Source organism: Lissotriton helveticus, chromosome 6 (genome assembly GCF_964261635.1).
Source record: "Lissotriton helveticus chromosome 6, aLisHel1.1, whole genome shotgun sequence".
Classification (NCBI taxonomy): Eukaryota; Metazoa; Chordata; class Amphibia; order Caudata; family Salamandridae; genus Lissotriton; species Lissotriton helveticus.
In genome coordinates this window covers 1297964152-1297981346 of record NC_136067.1, presented here as the reverse complement: position 1 = coordinate 1297981346, position 17195 = coordinate 1297964152, and the positions used below count along the sequence as shown (strand labels likewise).

Here is a 17195-nt window from a genome sequence, read left to right as displayed (position 1 = left end):
GTAGTGTTGGTGGTGGTGGTATTGGTGGTGATAGTAGTGATATTGGTGGTGGAGGTGGTGGTATTGGTGGTATTAATGGTGGTGATATTGGTGGAGGTGTTGGTATTGTTAGTGGTGGTGGTATTGGTGGTGGTGGAGGTGGTGGTATTGATGCCGGTGGTGGTGGTATTATTGGTGTTGGTATTAGTGGTGATGGTATTGGTGGTGGTAATGGTGGTGGTGGTATTGGTGGTGATAGTGGTGGTATTTGTTGGTGGTGGTGGTATTGGTGGTATTAATGGTGGTGATATTGATGGAGGTGTTGGTATTGTTAGTGGTGGTGGTATTGGTAGTGTTGGAGGTGGTGGTATTGATGGCGGTGGTGGTGGTATTATTGGTGTTGGTATTAGTGTTGGTGGTATTGGTGGTGGTAATGGTGGTGGTGGTGGTATTGGTGATGTTGATCGTATTGATGGTGTAGTTATTGGTAGTGGTATTGGTGGTGGTGGTTGTGTTGGTGGTGGTATTGGCGGTCGGGGTGCTATTGGTGGTGGTATTGGTGGTGGTATTAGTGTTGGTGGTATTGGTTGTAGTATTGGTGGTGGTGGTATTGGTGGTGGTGGTATTGGTGGTGATAGTGGTGATATTGGTGGTGGAGGTGGTGGTATTGGTGGCGGTGATATAGGTGGTGGTATTGGTGGTGCTATTGGTGGTGGTGCTGGCATATTTGTGATGGTATTGATGGCGGTATTGTTAGTGATTTTGGTGGCGTTGTTATCTGTCATGGTGATTTTGGTGGTATTTGTTGGTGGTATTGGTGGTAGTGGTATTAATAGTGGTGATATTGGTGGAGGTGTTGGTATTGTTAGTGGTGGTGGTATTGGTGGTGGTGGAGGTATTGATGGTGGTGGTGGTGGTATTATTGGTGTTGGTATTAGTGGTGGTGGTATTGGTGGTGGTATTTGTGGTGGTGGTATTGGTGGTGTTGGTGGTATTGGTGGTTTAGTTATTGGTGGTGGTATTGGCGGTGGTGGTTGTGTTGGTGGTGGTATTGGCGGTGGGGGTGGTATTGGTGGTGGTATTGGTGGTGGTAGTTTTGGTGGGGGTGGTATTGGTGATGGTGGTGTTGTGAATAAGACAGGCTTGACCTCGTTTGGACCACTCAGCTATTGGCCAAACTAATAGATATTAGCCCCTGCACCTGGTCAGACCACTCACTTATCAGCTACTGGGTTCCACTGAGCAGCCAGCCGACGCAACCACCCCCAGAGTGGAGAGTGGTGCATGACTGGAATAAAATTGAGGCAGGCAATCCAGTGGGTATCCTACTCAGTATCCCTCCTAAAAATTACATAAAAGGCAACCTCGACCAGGAGAGCGAGGCCCTCACTGACATCTTAAGAGAGGCCATAGATCAGGTGGCACCTGCTCGGTGGGAAAGAGTCAGGAACAAGGGCATAGGGGCCCCCTGGTTATGAGAACTTGAGCGAAAGGAAGCAAACCCTTTGCCAATCTTAGAGGCTCTGGCGCAAATCTTATGACCCAGCTGCGCTCAGAAGCTACAAAACAACGCTAGCCACTTACAAAAAAACTATAAAGGCCAGGAATGCTGAACACTATGAGGCACGAATTACAGATGCCACAAATAAACAGAAAGAAACTTTCAGAATCCTGAAAGAACTCAGCCAGAAATCAGACCAGAAATCCATACCCAAGCCGGCAGACTGTAACAAGTGTCAGGCCTTCTTCCTTTAAAAAGTCAAGCACCTTCTAGATGATATTGGCAACACTCGAACCCACAGTGCCCCCTGGAATGGGACCTATCCCCCCGCATCCCCATCAAGCAACTCACCTCTCTTCCTAGCTTAGACCTAGCCTCCCGGTCCTTCCTGATGACCCGTGTTAAATCAGGATCTCAGGCAGACCCCTGCGCTCCAAGGGTATTTCGAATGGCCCTTCCCGGGATAGAGAGGGAGATCCTTGATCTGTTCAATCGCTCCCTGGTGACAGGCTGTATGCCTGCCAGCTTGAAGGAAGCCAGGGTCATCCCCCTAATAAAAAAAGGGGGCAGATGAAGCTAATTTAAAGAGCTACAGGCCCATCTCCCAGCTCCCTTTCCTGGGGAAAGTAGTGGAACATGTCCTGGAAACACTCTTGTTGTTTATTGAGGAACAACAGCTACTGCAGGTACGGCAGGATGGCTTTAGGGCCCATCACAGCACAGAACTGGTGATGTTGTCAGTTCTGGATGAACTTAGGCTCATGGCCGATAATAGAAAGCCGAGCTCCCTGGTCCTATTGGATCTGTCAGCGGAGTTCGACATGGTTAGTCACCCACAGCTTCCGGCATGGCTCTTCGATCTTGGCACACCAGTGGCTCGAGTCTTTCCTATCAGATCGCTCTCAAAGGGTCCAACTGGGTGAGCAGGTGTCGAACATTGGCACACTCGCCTGTGATGTCCCCCAGGGCTCAGCACTGTCACCTCTCCTGTTTAACATCTACCTCCACCACTTGTGGCCGCACTGATGCGCATGGATTGCCAAGTATTTAACTATGCGGACAACACACAATTGATTCTCCAGATCAATAACTCACTTCAAGCCCACACCTGTGTGCAAAACATGCTCAGACACACAGTCAATTGGATGATAGCCAACTCGCAAAAAATTAACCCTGATAAAACTGAGGTCCTCATCATTTACTCTAAAACAATCCCTTGAATTTATTTTATTTTTTATTTATTTTAGTAGTTTTGTATAGCGCTAGCTGGACCAAAGGGTATCAGAGCGCTTCACAACATTTCCAACATATACAATAATGAGCAGACATGAGATCCAGGAGAGTGGGGGAACATGTGGGTAAGGGCAAACGTGGGACTGACATATGGTTACAGGGAAGATGCGCTGGGGGTAGGGTCTGATATTCAGCCATACATAATCGGCCATCAAAATGTTTGTACACATAGGATTTCTTGGGCTGCGACCGTGTTGTCATGCTCCAATGTTAGTAAAGAGGGGGGGACAGTTGAGGGATTGTCCAGGGTCTGTTAGTACCCTCAAGTGCGGTCGAGGAAGAGGTCTTTGAGTAGGCTCTTGAATTTTGAAAATGAGGGGACTGTTCTGATGTGGGGTGGGATGGAGTTCTAGATTTTAGGTGCGTTTCCAGCAAAAGATTTGGTTGTGGTTCTTTGCTTGCAAGTTTTTGGTGGGATGAGCAATAGAGACTTTCCCCACTCCTCTCATCCACCACACTACAAATGGTCATAACGGCTATGATCATGTCCAGACTGGATTATGGCAATGCCATATATATTGGTCTCCCAGAGAAACTTATCAAAAAGCTGCAGGTGACCATGAATGATGTAGCTAGGCTGATCTTCAGGCTTCCCAGATGAGCATGCGCTACCCCCCTGCTGCAACAGCTACACTGGCCCCCCATTAAATAGAAAGCTTACTTCAAAGGCCTCTGCATCGCCCACAAAGCTTTTCACGGCTAGGCCCTAGTTTACATCAAGAAGCGCCTAGGGTACTACATGCCAGGACGAACACACATCCGAGGCAGGCCTCCTGGTCCATCCCAAAACCACATCTAAAGGCAACAGAGATGTTCTGTTTTAATTTCCAAACTATGGAACCATTTGCCCGAAAATCTCCACAAGGAACATGCAATCCTCCCTCTCAGGAAACAACTCAAGATTCTTCTGTTTAGAGAGACTCTGGACACAGCATAAAACTGCTACAATTATTGCATTTGTAACTGCTGGTGGGCTGGGCTACCTTCTCTAAGTGCTAAGAGACCTGATTATGTGCTATACAAATCCAAGCTAACAATAACAATATTGGCGGTGGTGGTGATATTGGTGGTGGTATTGGTATTGTTGGTATTGGTATTGGTGGTGGGGTATTGGTAGTGGTGTGGGGTATTGGTGGTGGTATTGGCTGTGATGGTGGTATTGGTGGTGGTATTGGTATTGGTGGTGGTATTGGTACTGGTGGTGGCGGTATTGGTGGTGGTGGTGTTGGTGGTGGTGGTATTGGTATTGGTGGTGGTATTGGTGGTTGTGATATTGGTGGTATTAGTGGTGGTATCGGTGGTGATAGTTGTATTGGTGGTGGTATTTGTGGTGGTGGTGGCAAAGGTGGTGGTGGTATTGGTGGTGGTATTGGTGATGGTGGTGGAGGTATTGGTGGTAGTATTGGTATTGATGGTATTGGTGATGGTATTGGTATTTGCGGTGGTATTGTTATTAGTGGTGGTGGTATTGGTGGTGATGGTATTGTGGTGGTATTGGTGGTGGTGTTGGTGGTGGTGCCATTGATGTTGGTGATGGTATTGGTGGTGGTTTTATTGGTGATGTTGATGATGGTGGTGGTATTGGTGGTGATATTGATGGTGGTGGTATTAGTGGTTGTGGTGATAGTAATCATATTGGTGGTGGTGGTATTAGTGATGGTAGTGGTATTGGTGGTGTTGGGGTGGTGGTGGTATTGGTAATGGTGGTATTGGTGGTGGTGGTTTTAGTGGTGGTATTGGTGGTGGTGATGGTGGCATTGGTGGTGGTGTTGGTGGTAGTGGTATTGGTGGTGGTATTAGTAGTATTGGTGGGGGTGGTATTGGTGGTGGTATTGGCAGTATTGGTTGTTGTTGGTGGTGGTGCTTTTGTTGGTCGTATTGGTATTGGTAGTGGTACTGGTATTGGTGGTGGTGGTGATATTGGTAGTGGAAGTATTGGTTGTGGTGGTATTGGTGATGGTGGTGGTGGTGGTATTGGTGGTAGTGGTGGTATTGGTGGTGGTGGTGGTATTGGTGGTGGTGGTAGTGGAATTGATGGTGGTGGTATAGGTGGTGGTGGTGGTATTGATGATTGTGGTGGTGGTATTGGGGGTGGGATTGGTGAAGATTGTATTGGTGTTGGTGGTGGTATTGGTGGTCTTGGTGGTGGTGGTAGTGGTGGTGATGGTATTGGGGTAGTGGTATTGGTGGTGGTGGTGGTGGTATTGGTGGTGGTATTGGTGATATAGGTGTTGGTGGTATTGGTAGTGGTGTTGGTGGTGGTGGTATTGATGGTGGTGGTATTGGTGGTGGTATTAGTGATGATGGTGGTATTGGGGGTGGCAGTGGTATTGGTGGTGGTGGTGGTATGGGTAATGGAGGTATTAGTGTTGGTGGTGGGGGTATTGGTAGTAATACTATTGGTGGGGCTGGTACTGTTGATGGTGGTGGTATTGGTGGTGGTGGTGGTGGTATTGATGGTGGTGTTATTGATGGTGGTGGTATTTGTTGTGGTGGTATTGGTGGTATACGTGGTATTGGTGGTTGTGGTGTTAATGTTGGTGGTGGTATTGGTGGTGGTGGTGGTGTTGGTGTTGGTGCTAGTGGTGGTATTGGTGTTATTGGTGGTGGTGGTGGTATCGGTGTTGGTGGTATTGGTGTTGTTGGTATTAGTGTTGGTGGTTTTGATGGTGGTGGTATTGATGGTGGGTGTGGTGGTATTGGTGGTAGTGGTATTGGTGGTGGTGGTAGTGGTATTGATGGTGGTGGTATAGGTGGTGGTGGTGTATTTGTTTTGGTGGTATTGATGATTGTGGTGGTGGTATTGGGGGTGGTATTGGTGGTGGTGGTGATGGTGTGGCGGTGGTGGTATTGGTGGTGGTAGTGGTGGAGGTAATATTGGTGGCGTTGGAATTGGTGGTGGTGATATTGATGGTGGAATTGGTGTTGGTATTCGTGGTGTTATTGCTGGTGGTAGTGCTGGTAGTGGTATTGGTGGTGGTGGAGGTATTGGCAGTAGTGGTATTAGTGGTAGTGGTGGTATTGCTAGTGCTATTGGTGGAGGTTGCGGTGGTTGTATTGGTAGTGGTTTTGGTGGTGGTGGTGTTGGCATTGGTGGTCATGGTATTGGTGATAATGGTGATGGTGATAGTATTGGTGGTGGTGGTGGTATTCATAGTGGTAGCATTGGTGGTGGTGGTATTGGTGATGGTATTAGTGGTAGGGGTATTGGTAGTGGTACTATTGGTGATGGTGGTGTTGGTGGTGGTGGTATCGATGGTGGTGGTAATCGTGGTGGTATTGGTAGTTGTGGTATTAGTGCTGGTGGTGGTATTGGTGGTGTTAGTGGTGGTGATGTTGGTGCTGGTGGTGGAATTGGTGGTGGTGGTATCCGTGTTGTGGTGATATTGGTGGTGGTATAGGTGATAGTGGTGGTATTGGGAGTGGTGGTGGTATACGTAATGGTGGTGGTATTGGGAGTGGTGGTGGTATTGGTGGTGATGGTGGTATTGGTGGTGGGGTATTGGTAGTGATACTATTGGTGGTGCTGGTACTGTTGATGGTGGTAGTATTGGTGGTGGTGGTATTGGTGGTGGAGGTGTTGGTGGTGTTGGTATTGATGGTGGTGGTATTGGGGGTGGTGGTATTGGTGATGGTTGTATTGGTGTTGGTGGTGGTATTGGCGGTCTTGGTGGTGGTGGCATTGGTGGTGGTGGTATTGGTGGTGGTGGTATTGGTGGTGGTGGAATTGGGGTAGTGGTATTGGTGGTGGTGGTGGTATTGGTGGTGGAGGTATTGGTGATATAGGTGTTGGTGGTATTGGTATTGGTGTTGGTGGTGGTGGTATTGATGGTGGTGGTATTCGTGGTGGTGGTATTGGTAATGGAGGTATTAGTGTTGGTCATGGGGGTATTGGTAGTGATACTATTGGTGGAGCTGGTACTGTTGATGGTGGTGGTATTGGTGGAGGTGGTGGTATTGGTGGTGGTGTTATTGATGGTGGTGGTATTTGTTGTGGTGGTATTGGTGGTTTTAGTGGTATTGGTGGTTTTGGTGTTAGTGTTGGTGGTGGTGTTGGTGGTGGTGGTGTTGGTGGTATAGGTGTTGGTGGTATTGGTAGTGGTGTTGGTGGTGGTGGTATTGATGGTGGTGGTATTGGTGATGGTATTAGGGATGGTGGTGGTATTGGGGGTGGCAGTGGTATTGGTGGTGGTGGTATGGGTAATGGAGGTATTAGTATTGGTGGTGGGGGTATTGGTAGTGATACTATTTGTGGGGCTGGTACTGTTGATGGTGGTGGTATTGGTGGTGGTGGTATTGATGGTGGTGGTATTTGTTGTGGTGGTATTGGTGCTATTAGTGGTATTGGTGGTAGTGGTGGTATCGGTGTTGGTGGTATTGGTGTTGTTGGTATTGGTGGTGGTGATTTTGATGGTGGTGGTATTGATGATGGGGGTGGTGGTATTGGTGGTAGTGGTATTGGTAGTAGTGGTATTGGTGGTGGTGGTAGTGGTATTGATGGTGGTGGTATAGGTGGTGGTGGTGGTATTAATGATTGTGGTGGTGGTATTGGGGGTGGTATTGGTGGTGCTGATGGTGTGGCGGTGGTATTGCTGGTGGTGGTATTGGTGATGGTAGTGGTGGAGGTAATATTGGTGGCGTTGGTATTGGTGGTGGAATTGGTGTTGGTATACGTGGTGGTATTGCTGGTGGTAGTGCTGGTGGTGGTATTGGTGGTGGTGGAGGTATTGGCGGTAGTGGTATTAGTGGTGGTGGTGGTATTGCTAGTGCTATTGGTGGAGGTGGCGGTGGTTGTATTGGTGGTGGTGGTGGTATTCGTAGTGGTAGCATTGGTGGTGGTGGTATTGGTGATGGTATTAGTGGTAGGGGTATTGGTAGTGGTACTATTGGTGATGGTGGTGCTGGTGGTGGTGGTGGTGGTATCGATGGCGGTGGTAATCGTGGTGGTATTGGTGGTGTTAGTGGTGGTGATGTTGGTGCTGGTGGTGGAATTGGTGGTGGTGGTATCTGTGTTGGGGGTATTGATGGCGGTGGTGGTATTGGTGGTGGTATAGGTAATGGTGGTGGTATTGGGAGTGGTGGTGGTATTGGTGGTAGTGGTATTGGTGGTGATGTTTGTATTGGTGGTGGGGGTATTGGTAGTGATACTATTGGTGGTGCTGGTACTGTTGATGGTGGTAGTATTGGTGGTGGTGGTATTGGTGGTGGAGGTGTTGGTGGTGGTGGTATTGATGGTGGTGGTGTTGGGGGTGGTGGTATTGGTGATGGTTGTATTGGTGTTGGTGGTGGTATTGGCGGTCTTGGTGGTGGTGGCATTGGTGGTGGTGGTGTTGGTGGTGGTGGTGGTATTGGGGTGGTGGTATTGGTGGTGGTGGTGATGGTGGTGGAATTGGTGATATAGGTGTTGGTGGAATTGGTAGTGGTGTTGGTGGTGGTGGTATTGATGGTGGTGGTATTGGTGGTGGTGGTATTGGGGTAGTGGTATTGGTGGTGGTGGTAGTGGTATTGGTGGTGGTGGTATTGGTAATGGAGGTATTAGTTTTGGTCGTGGGGGTATTAGTAGTGATACTATTGGTGGGGCTGGTACTGTTGATGGTGGTGGTATTGGTGGTGGTATTAGTGGTAGGGGTATTGGTAATGGTGGTGGTGGTATTGGTGGTCATTGTATTGGTGGTATTGGTGGTATTGGTGGTGGTATTAGTGGTGGTAGTATTGGTGATGGTGGTGGTGGTATTGGTGGTGGTAGTATTGGTGGTGGTGGTATTTGTGCTGGTGGTGGTATTGGTAGTGGTGGTGGGGGTATTGGTAGTGGTAGTATTGGTGGTACTGGTATTGTAGATGATGGTGGTATTGGTGGTGGTGGTATTGGTATTGGTGCTGGTGGTATTGGTGCTGGTAACATTGGCAGTATTGGTGGTGGTATTGGTGGTTGTTGGTGATGGTGCTATTGGTGGTGGTATTGGTATTGGCGGTGGTATTGGTATTGGTGGTAATGGTATTGGTTGTGGTGGTGGTGGTATTGGTAGTGGTAGTATTGGTGGTGCTGATATGGATGATGGTGGTGGTATTGGTGGTGGTATTGATGGTGGTGGTATTGGTGGTGGTGGTGGTATTGATGGTCGTAGAAATGGTGGTGATGGTATTGGTGGTGTTATTGGTGGTGGTGGTATTGGTGATGGTTGTATTGGGTTGGTGGTGGCATTGGCAGTCTTGGTGGTGGTTGCATTGGTGGTGGTGGTATTGGTGGTGGTGGTATTGGGATAGTGGTATTGGTGGTGGTGGTGGTATTGGTGATACAGGTGTTGGCGGTATTGTTAGTGGTGCTGGTGGTGGTGGTATTGATGGTGGTGGTATTGGTGGTGGTGTTATTGATGGTGGTGGTATTTGTTGTGGTGGTATTGGTGGTATTAGTGGTATTGGTGGTTGTGGTATTAGTGTTGGTGGTGGTATTGGTGGTGGTGGTGGCATCAGTGTTGGTGGTATTGGTGTTGTTGGTATTGGTGGTAGTGGTATTGATGGTGGTGGTTTTGATGGTGGGGTGGTGGTATTGGTGGTGGTGGTAGTGGTATTGATGGTGGTGGTATAGGTGGTGGTGGTGGTATTGATAATTGTGGTGGTGGTATTGGGGGTGGTATTGGTGGTGGTGGTGGTGGTGGTGGTGTGGCGGTGGTATTGGTGGTGGTGGCATTGGTGGTGGTAGTAGTATTGGTGGCGTTGGTATTGTGGTGGTGATATTGGTGGTGGAATTGGTGTTTGTATTCATGGTGGTATTGCTGGTGGTAGTGTTGGTGGTGGCATTGGTGGTGGTGGAGGTATTGCGGTAGTGGTATTAGTGGTGGTGGTGGTATTGGTGGTAGTGGTATTGCTAGTGGTATTGGTGGAGGTACCGGTGATTGTATTGGTGGTGGTTTTGGTGGTGTGGTGGTGCCATTGGTGGTCATGGTATTGGTGATATTGGTGATGGTGGTGGTATTGGTGGTGGTGGTGGTATTGGTGATGGTATTAGTGGTAGGGGTATTGGTGAAGGTACTATTGGTGATAGTGGTGTTGGTGGTGGTGGTATTGATGGTGGTAATGGTGGTGGTGGTACTGGTGGTGGTGTTGATGGTTGTGGTATTAGTGCTGGTGGTGGTATTGGTGGTGTTAGTGGTGGTGATGTTGGTGCTAGTGGTGGTATTGGTTGCGGTGGTGGTGGTATCGGTGTTGGGGGTATTGGTGGTGGTGGTATTGGTGGTGGTGTTGTTGGTGGTGGTATTGATGGTGGTGGTGGTATTGGTGGTGTTATAGGTAATGGTGGTGGTATTGGGGGTGGTGGTATTGGTGGTGGGGGTATTGGTAGTGATACTATTGGTGGTGCTGGCACTGTTGATGGTGATGGTATTGGTGGTGGTATTGGTGGTGGAGGTGTTGGTGGTGGTGGTATTGATGGTGGTGGTATTGGGGGTGGTGGTATTGGTGGTGGTATTGGCAGTTGTGGTATTAGTGTTGGTATTGGTGGTGTTGCTGGTGGTGGTGTTGGTGCTAGTGGTGGTATTCGTGATAGTGGTGGTATCGGTGTTAGTGGTATTGGTGTTGGTGGTATTGCTGGTGGTGTCATTGGTGGTGGTGATAGTGGTATTGGCAGTGGTGATGGTATTGGTGGTGTTGGTGGTATTTATTGGTGGCAATATTGGTGGTGGTGTTGGTATTGTGGCAGTGGTATTGGTGGTGGTAGTGGTGGTGGTAGTATTGGTGGTGGTGGTACTGGTGGTGGTGATATTGGTAGTGGAATTTGTGGAATTGGTGTTGGTATTCATGGTAGTATTGCTGGTGGAAGTGTGGTGGTGTTATTGGTGTTGGTAGAGGTAATGGTGGTGGTGGAGGTGGTGGTGGTTGTATTGGTGGTGGTGTTGGTATAGGTTATGGTGGTGGTGGTGGTGGTATTGGTGGTCATGTTATTGGTGGCATTGGTGGTGGTATTAGTGGTGGTAGTATTGGTGGCGGAGGTGGTATTGGTAGTGGTAGCATTGGTGGTGGTGGTATTGGTGATGGAGGTGGTATTGGTGGTGGTACTGGTATTGATATTGGTGGTGGTAGGATCAATGGTGGTGGAATTGGTGGTGGTGGTATAGGTGGTGGTGGTATTGGTTTGTGGTGGTATTGGTGTTGGTGGTGGTGGTTTTGGTGTTGGTGGTGGTATTGGTGGTGGTGGTGGTGGTGGTGGTATTGTGGTGGTGGTGGTATTGGTGTTGGTGGTGATATTGTTGGTGGTGGTGGTATTCGTGGTGGTGGTATTGGTGGTGTTATCGGTGGTATTGGTGGTTGTGGTGTTGGTGGTGGTATTGGTGGTGTTGTTGGTGGTGGTGCTGTTGGTGGTATTGGTGGTGGTGGGATTGGTGGTACTGGTGATATTGGTGGTGGTATTGGTGGTGGTGGTATTGGAGCTGGTGGATTTGGTGGTGGTGGTATTGATGGTAGTGGTATAATGGTGATGGTGGTATTAGTGGTGGTGGTGGTAGTGATAGTGGTGGTGTTGATGGTGGTATTGGAGGTGGGGGTGGTGATATTGGTGGTGGTGGTGGTATTGGTGGTGATAGTGATGGTGGCGGTATTATGGTGGTGGTATTGGCGATGGCAGTGGTGGTATTGGTGGCGGTGGTGCTGGTATTGGTGGTGGTGGTGGTATTGGTGGTGGTGATATTGGTGGTGGTTTTGATGGAAGGGGTGGTGGTATTGGTGGTGGTAATGATAGTGGTGGAGGTATTGGTGCTGGTTGTATTAGTGGTGGGTGTGGTATTGGTGGTGGTGATACTGTGGAAAAGTAAATTTTGCCATGTTCTGTGTCCCTACGTGTCATCCATCATATGTTATGTGTGCATGACCAATATGCATATGTTATTCCCCATGTCATTTCCCAGTCCTCGTGAATACTACGAATATCAGGCCTATGTAAAGCTACGTTGCCACGTTTCTCAGTGTGCACGTTATTCCATTATAAAGTCCCCGTTTCCAGGCCTCAACAGGGCCTGGACATCAGATTCAGCTCCTGTCTCCTGAAGCCTCGCTGAGGAGCGATACAGCCCCCACCTGTATCCTCGACCTTTCACTTACTTCCTGCCTCGCAGTGCCCGGTGCAGCTTGGCTCTGCCTCTGAGTCTGCCAAGAGTATGTTATGATTCCAGCTATCAGTTTAGTCCTCCTTCTCTGCATTCCTAAGCTACTGAACTGCATCAATAGTTTCCGTCATTGTCTAGCCTTCTCGTCTCCATGTTAAGGGAAATACTGCATTTAATGGTCATTTAATATTCTTCATCACGCATTACATGTAGAATAAATGCATGGTCCAGTCTTAGAGTCGATTAGCCCTTCCCCTCCTGACTTCTAGTTTATATCAACATGTTCCCTAAACATCAGATACTAGATAGGGTTTAGGTACATGTCGCTCCGACCCTCCAGACTTTAGTCTCTGCTCCTAGCACAGAGTTCGTAGCCCCCAGCTTCTCCTCGTAACACGTCATTGCCAGTTTGCGCGCACCACCAGGTTAGAGGTCCCGGCTCCTTAGGTAGCCCCCTCCAATGTTTCCGCCCCATTCATGACATATTCTGTTACGTTTACACCACATGTCTATGTATACGCCCAGTTACACCTACTTTTACTCTTATCTTTCGCGACTGCTACGCGTCACGCCTTCTGCTCCACCCACTGCTACGCCTACTGCAATGTAATGCTATGTGTTCGCGTTATGTATATATGCTCTTGTATTGTTATTAAAAGTTAGCGCGCTCATCCCAGACCCAGCCCCAGCAGCTGCTGGGCCCCTGTCACCCTGCTGGGCCCCTGTTCCTATGCAGGTTGTCCTGATCCTGTCCTTATGCTGTATTAAACCTGCAAAACTCCTACTACCTCGAATCTTGACTCTTATTTATTGAGCTATCTGTTATGATATATGTCTAGTCAAAAATAGGGTATTATTTATTTATTTACCACATAATGGCGCCCGAATAGGGACTTGCCCTTTCCCCACGCGTCGGTGAAGCCACGCCGACCCCCTGACCCTCTGCAGCCGTGACGGAACCATACCGGCCACGTGCAGATATTTCTGCTTCAAGTATCCCTCAGGCCCACGGAGGAGACGGAGGAGGCGGTCCAGCATCCAAACGAGACGGTGGAGGAACGCGGCGAGTCCCGACCAGAGCCCAAGCCAAGAGTCCAAGGTCCGAGGTATCCGGAGGCCCACCCGTAACTGAAGTCCGAAGTTCGTCGTCCGTCGTCGTAACAGTCCAGTCCAGTCCAAGGCCTTCCGTTCTTGCTGCCCGGTGAGTACCATTGCTGGGGTAGTATCTAGACAGGGTCAATCTAAATTGACTCTGGTCCGTGGGTTGGTGGTACCCAGGCCCACTAACGAAGTGTTCACCTAGGTGGATACGGGTCTTGATGCGTCCCTTTATGGGACCGGTATGTTCCGTACTGTTTCAGCAGTGCATCCAGTAACTCTAGTCTGTTCCGTTCTCGAGAAATTCTTGTGTTTCTGTTCTCAGTATTCCAGGTAATATTTCTGTCCGAACTGTAATGTTATGATGTTGTTTAATGTATTTCCAATGTCGTGGTATGCCTGAATTGTTTTCCCAATTGTTATTGTTCCTCGTCTATTGTATTGTGTTCCGATTCAAGTTTACAATGTCTCTCTTTTCGAGACTACGTCAGTTAAAAACTAGAAAGGGTTTGTTAGAAGAAGCAGTTCCTGTCCCGCCCAGGGACAGTCCAGGTCACTTTATGTATCAGAAACATGGCATAAGCGCCATATTGTATCTAGATTTATGGGTAGATTATACCAAACAGTTAGAAGAAAAGTATAGATGGCCCGTATCGGGTACATGGGATGCCGAATGCATCATGCGAGTAGAAGAAGCATTATGGAAAAAGAAAGCCAGACAGTCACAGAAAGACGCCATCGAGTTATGGCGCAAAGAAGCTCATAAGAGAACCGAAAAAGAAATCAGAAAGACAGAACTAAGTAGAGAATCCCAAGAACGAACCCAACAAAGAGAATTAATCGAGATAGGTGAACGAGTCAAAGCCGAACAGTCAGACAGACAGAGGCATGCCCTCATTAAGGGTATGTATCCTCTTCTTGCTGAGGGCTTGCCAAAAGCGACCCCAGAGGCATCCAGTAATTTTCCGCCACCATTAGTTCCGACCAAGCTACGTCACAAACCGACCGCAGCTGATATTTTTATTTCGTCCTATCTGGACGACACAGTCCCAGAATATGCAAATCCTGTTCGCGCTCCGCCCGTCCCTGTAAATCAGGTAATTCCTGCTCCTCCAGACACCGGGGTGCCCTTAACAGCCCCCCCGGGTCAGCCCGCCATACAAGTCCAGCCCACGTTACAATTACCGACCCTGCCAGGACGAAAAGCATCAGTTGATGATTCCAGTTTAGGGGCCGCAGGGGGAGGTCTTCCTCAAACCCCGCCGCCATACAAGCGTTTATCAGCACTCGAATTACATGCTCAAGCATCACAGCGTACTCCTAAAAGTAATAAGTCTGTTGCAGAAATCAGGCAAACCCTTGGCGAATGTGTCTATGACCCAGTTCCAGGCGAATTTAATATGGTTTTATATTCCGTACGCATAAGGAGAGTGACCGAGTATCTAGTCACCCTGCCGAATATGAAAGAAGATCTAGACAGAATATATCGTTTCATCCGTACAGGGGATGATCCAGAAAGTATTAGTAATGCCATGTCTCAAAGGAAAGCCGAGATTCAGCGTATGATATTAAAGTTCTTAATTAATTGTCTAATAAGAGAACAAGATTACCCGTCTAAAGATCCAGCCGAAATGAAAACTCTGACAAAGTGGAGTGATAATATTGCCGAAGGAAAGCACAATACCATTAGTGCCATGGAAAGTATGTACAAGAAAATTCGTAGAGAGATAATAAAGATACACGAACAGCGTAAAGCAGCACAAGTAAGCGAGAAAGAAAGTACCTCTGATCCTGAAGAGGAAGACGACGAGAATACTGCCAGAATAGCGTATGTAGGGAAATCTAGATTTCCAGATCGCCATTTACGTCTAGAACACAAGTCTACTTTCCATCATTCAGCACCAGAACAAGGTTCCCTAGAACAAGTATTCCAAGCTACCGATCACATTCTGAAATCACGAATCGGTTATAGTAAGTTAAGTACTATGCATGAACAAGAACTAGCCCGATCAGCAGTCCGATGGATTACTGATTCTACCACTTTTCCAGACGAAATAGTGGCACAAATGTTTCTGAAAATGCCCCCAGCCGAGCAGCGACTGGTGGGTATGTATATGATTCAGTACCTCATTACTCTGTATGAGGGTCAGCACTCTGATCCAGGTCCGTTACATGATATCCTGAACGAGTTACTCCAGTATAAATGGAGAGGTCTAGGTACCGATTTAATTAGTGTCATTCTAGAACAGCGTCACAAATATAGAACATTCTTGAACCCACATTTTGTTCATGTCTCACCCCCAGAAAGTAAATCATTCTATATAGACAGACAGAATCCGTTACGAGAAGTCCACCCAGTCAGAGGAACGGGTGGCGAAATGCAGCGAGTGTTTGTATACACTCCGATCACAAAAATGGAACTCCTTGAAATGAAGAAATTAATTCCCTGTCATGACAAAGATCCAGCAGGGTTCCATCGAGAATTAAAAGACATGCTCCGTATGGGAGAATACACTTACCCAGATATCATTAAAATGTTAAAAGTTCTGTTGCCCGCAGGGGTGTATGAAAAGCTAAAGGAAAAAGAATGGGAGGTGGGAGAGAAAAAGATCGATTGGACAGTTCTAGAAGCAGAAGACAAGGCACGAGTACCAGGTACCGGTCTTGGAGATAAATGTAAAGAATTACCAGAATTATTGATTCAAGTTTTACCCAGATTATTGACGACTAGAAAAGAAGACTGGGATGCAATCTCAGCCTGTAAACAGAAACAAGATGAAGATATTAGTGATTTTTATTCTAGGTTTGAAAAATGTTTTAGTATCAACAGTGGCCTCAAGACAAGTAGTGAGTCATACCCTCACCTTTTTGTTACTAAATTAGTCGAGAATTCAAGTCCACAAATTAAAAACCGAGTTTTGAAAGTCGAAAGCACCTGGCAAGCTAATACTCCGTCCCAGATGCTCCAGATGCTCCAGTACCACCAGAATAGAATCAGGGAAGAGCAAGAACACGAGAGAAAACGTATGAAAGACACGAAAATGAAAGTGCTAGTTGCACAATCTGTTCCTCAAGACAGTCAGAAGAGGGGTCCGAATCAAGCCAGTCACCCTGCAGCTCCCGTTAAAGGGAACTGCAATTATTGTAAACATCCAGGTCATTTTATAAATGAGTGTGCAGTTCTGAAACACAACATAGCTACTGGTAAGACAAAAGAAAGACCACGTCCGCCTAGACAAGAACAAGTTCTACAGACTCCTCAGCCACAGAATGCACAACAGACAGTTACAGCACCGCAGCCCATCGCTGCAACACAGCATGTTACATCGCAGATGTACCAGTATGCACACTCTGAGTATCCAGAGTACCAGCCATATTCATGAAACAGCCTAGAGAGGGAGGTAGGCTTGCCTCTCATCGAGATACCTGTAGATCAAGAAGGTCCCTTTGTTCACAGTCAAGTATTAGGGAAAGACAGAAAGTTTTTGATCGATACAGGGGCAAGTAGGACCACAATTAGTCACGCCGAAGTTCCAGGGGCTCCGCTCTCAGGCTCAAGAAATGTTTCCCTTGGATTTTCAGGAAAGCCTATCGTAAATGAGATTTCAAAGCCAGTCACTCTAGAAGTAGGTCCTTTGTCCCGTACTACTGACCTGTTACTTACTAAGTCATGTCCAGAGAATCTATTAGGCATTAAAACACTGAAAGAATTAGGTGCAGTTATTTGTTGTTCCCCGGAGGGAATACGTCTGTTCCTACGTGACTTTAAGGGTCACTATGTATTACGAGATTTTGATTCCAGACTGTCTCAAGTTCCGCAGCATCTATGGGCGCAAGGTCCAACTGATGTAGGTTACATGCAAATCACACCCTATCGTGTGACTCTCAAACCAGGTGTAGTGTTACCACGAATCAGACAGTATAGATTGCCACCCGAGGCTATAACAGCCTTATCCAAAATTATAGACGAGCTCATGGCTCAAGGAGTAGTTGTAGAAACTGACTCCAATGTATGTAATTCTCCGATCATTCCAGTCATGAAACGTACTGATCCGAATGCACCCCCAGTATATCGATTAGTGATTGATTTACGAGAACTTAATAAATGTATTATTCCGCAGTACCCAGTTGTCCCAGACATCTCTTCCCTATTAACTGCTATTGATTCCGAAGCCACGTTCTTTACAGTAATCGACCTCAAGAACGCATTTTTTAGTGTTCCCATCCAT

The 17195-nt window shown here is 47.6% G+C and overlaps 1 protein-coding gene across 1 annotated transcript in view; it reads right to left on the bottom strand.

Annotated features, from left to right (window-relative positions):
• The window catches only part of LOC144762684 (uncharacterized), a 955001-nt gene that overhangs the window by 430013 nt on the left and 507793 nt on the right, over positions 1 to 17195 (bottom strand). The gene's annotated exons all lie outside the window — the stretch shown is intronic.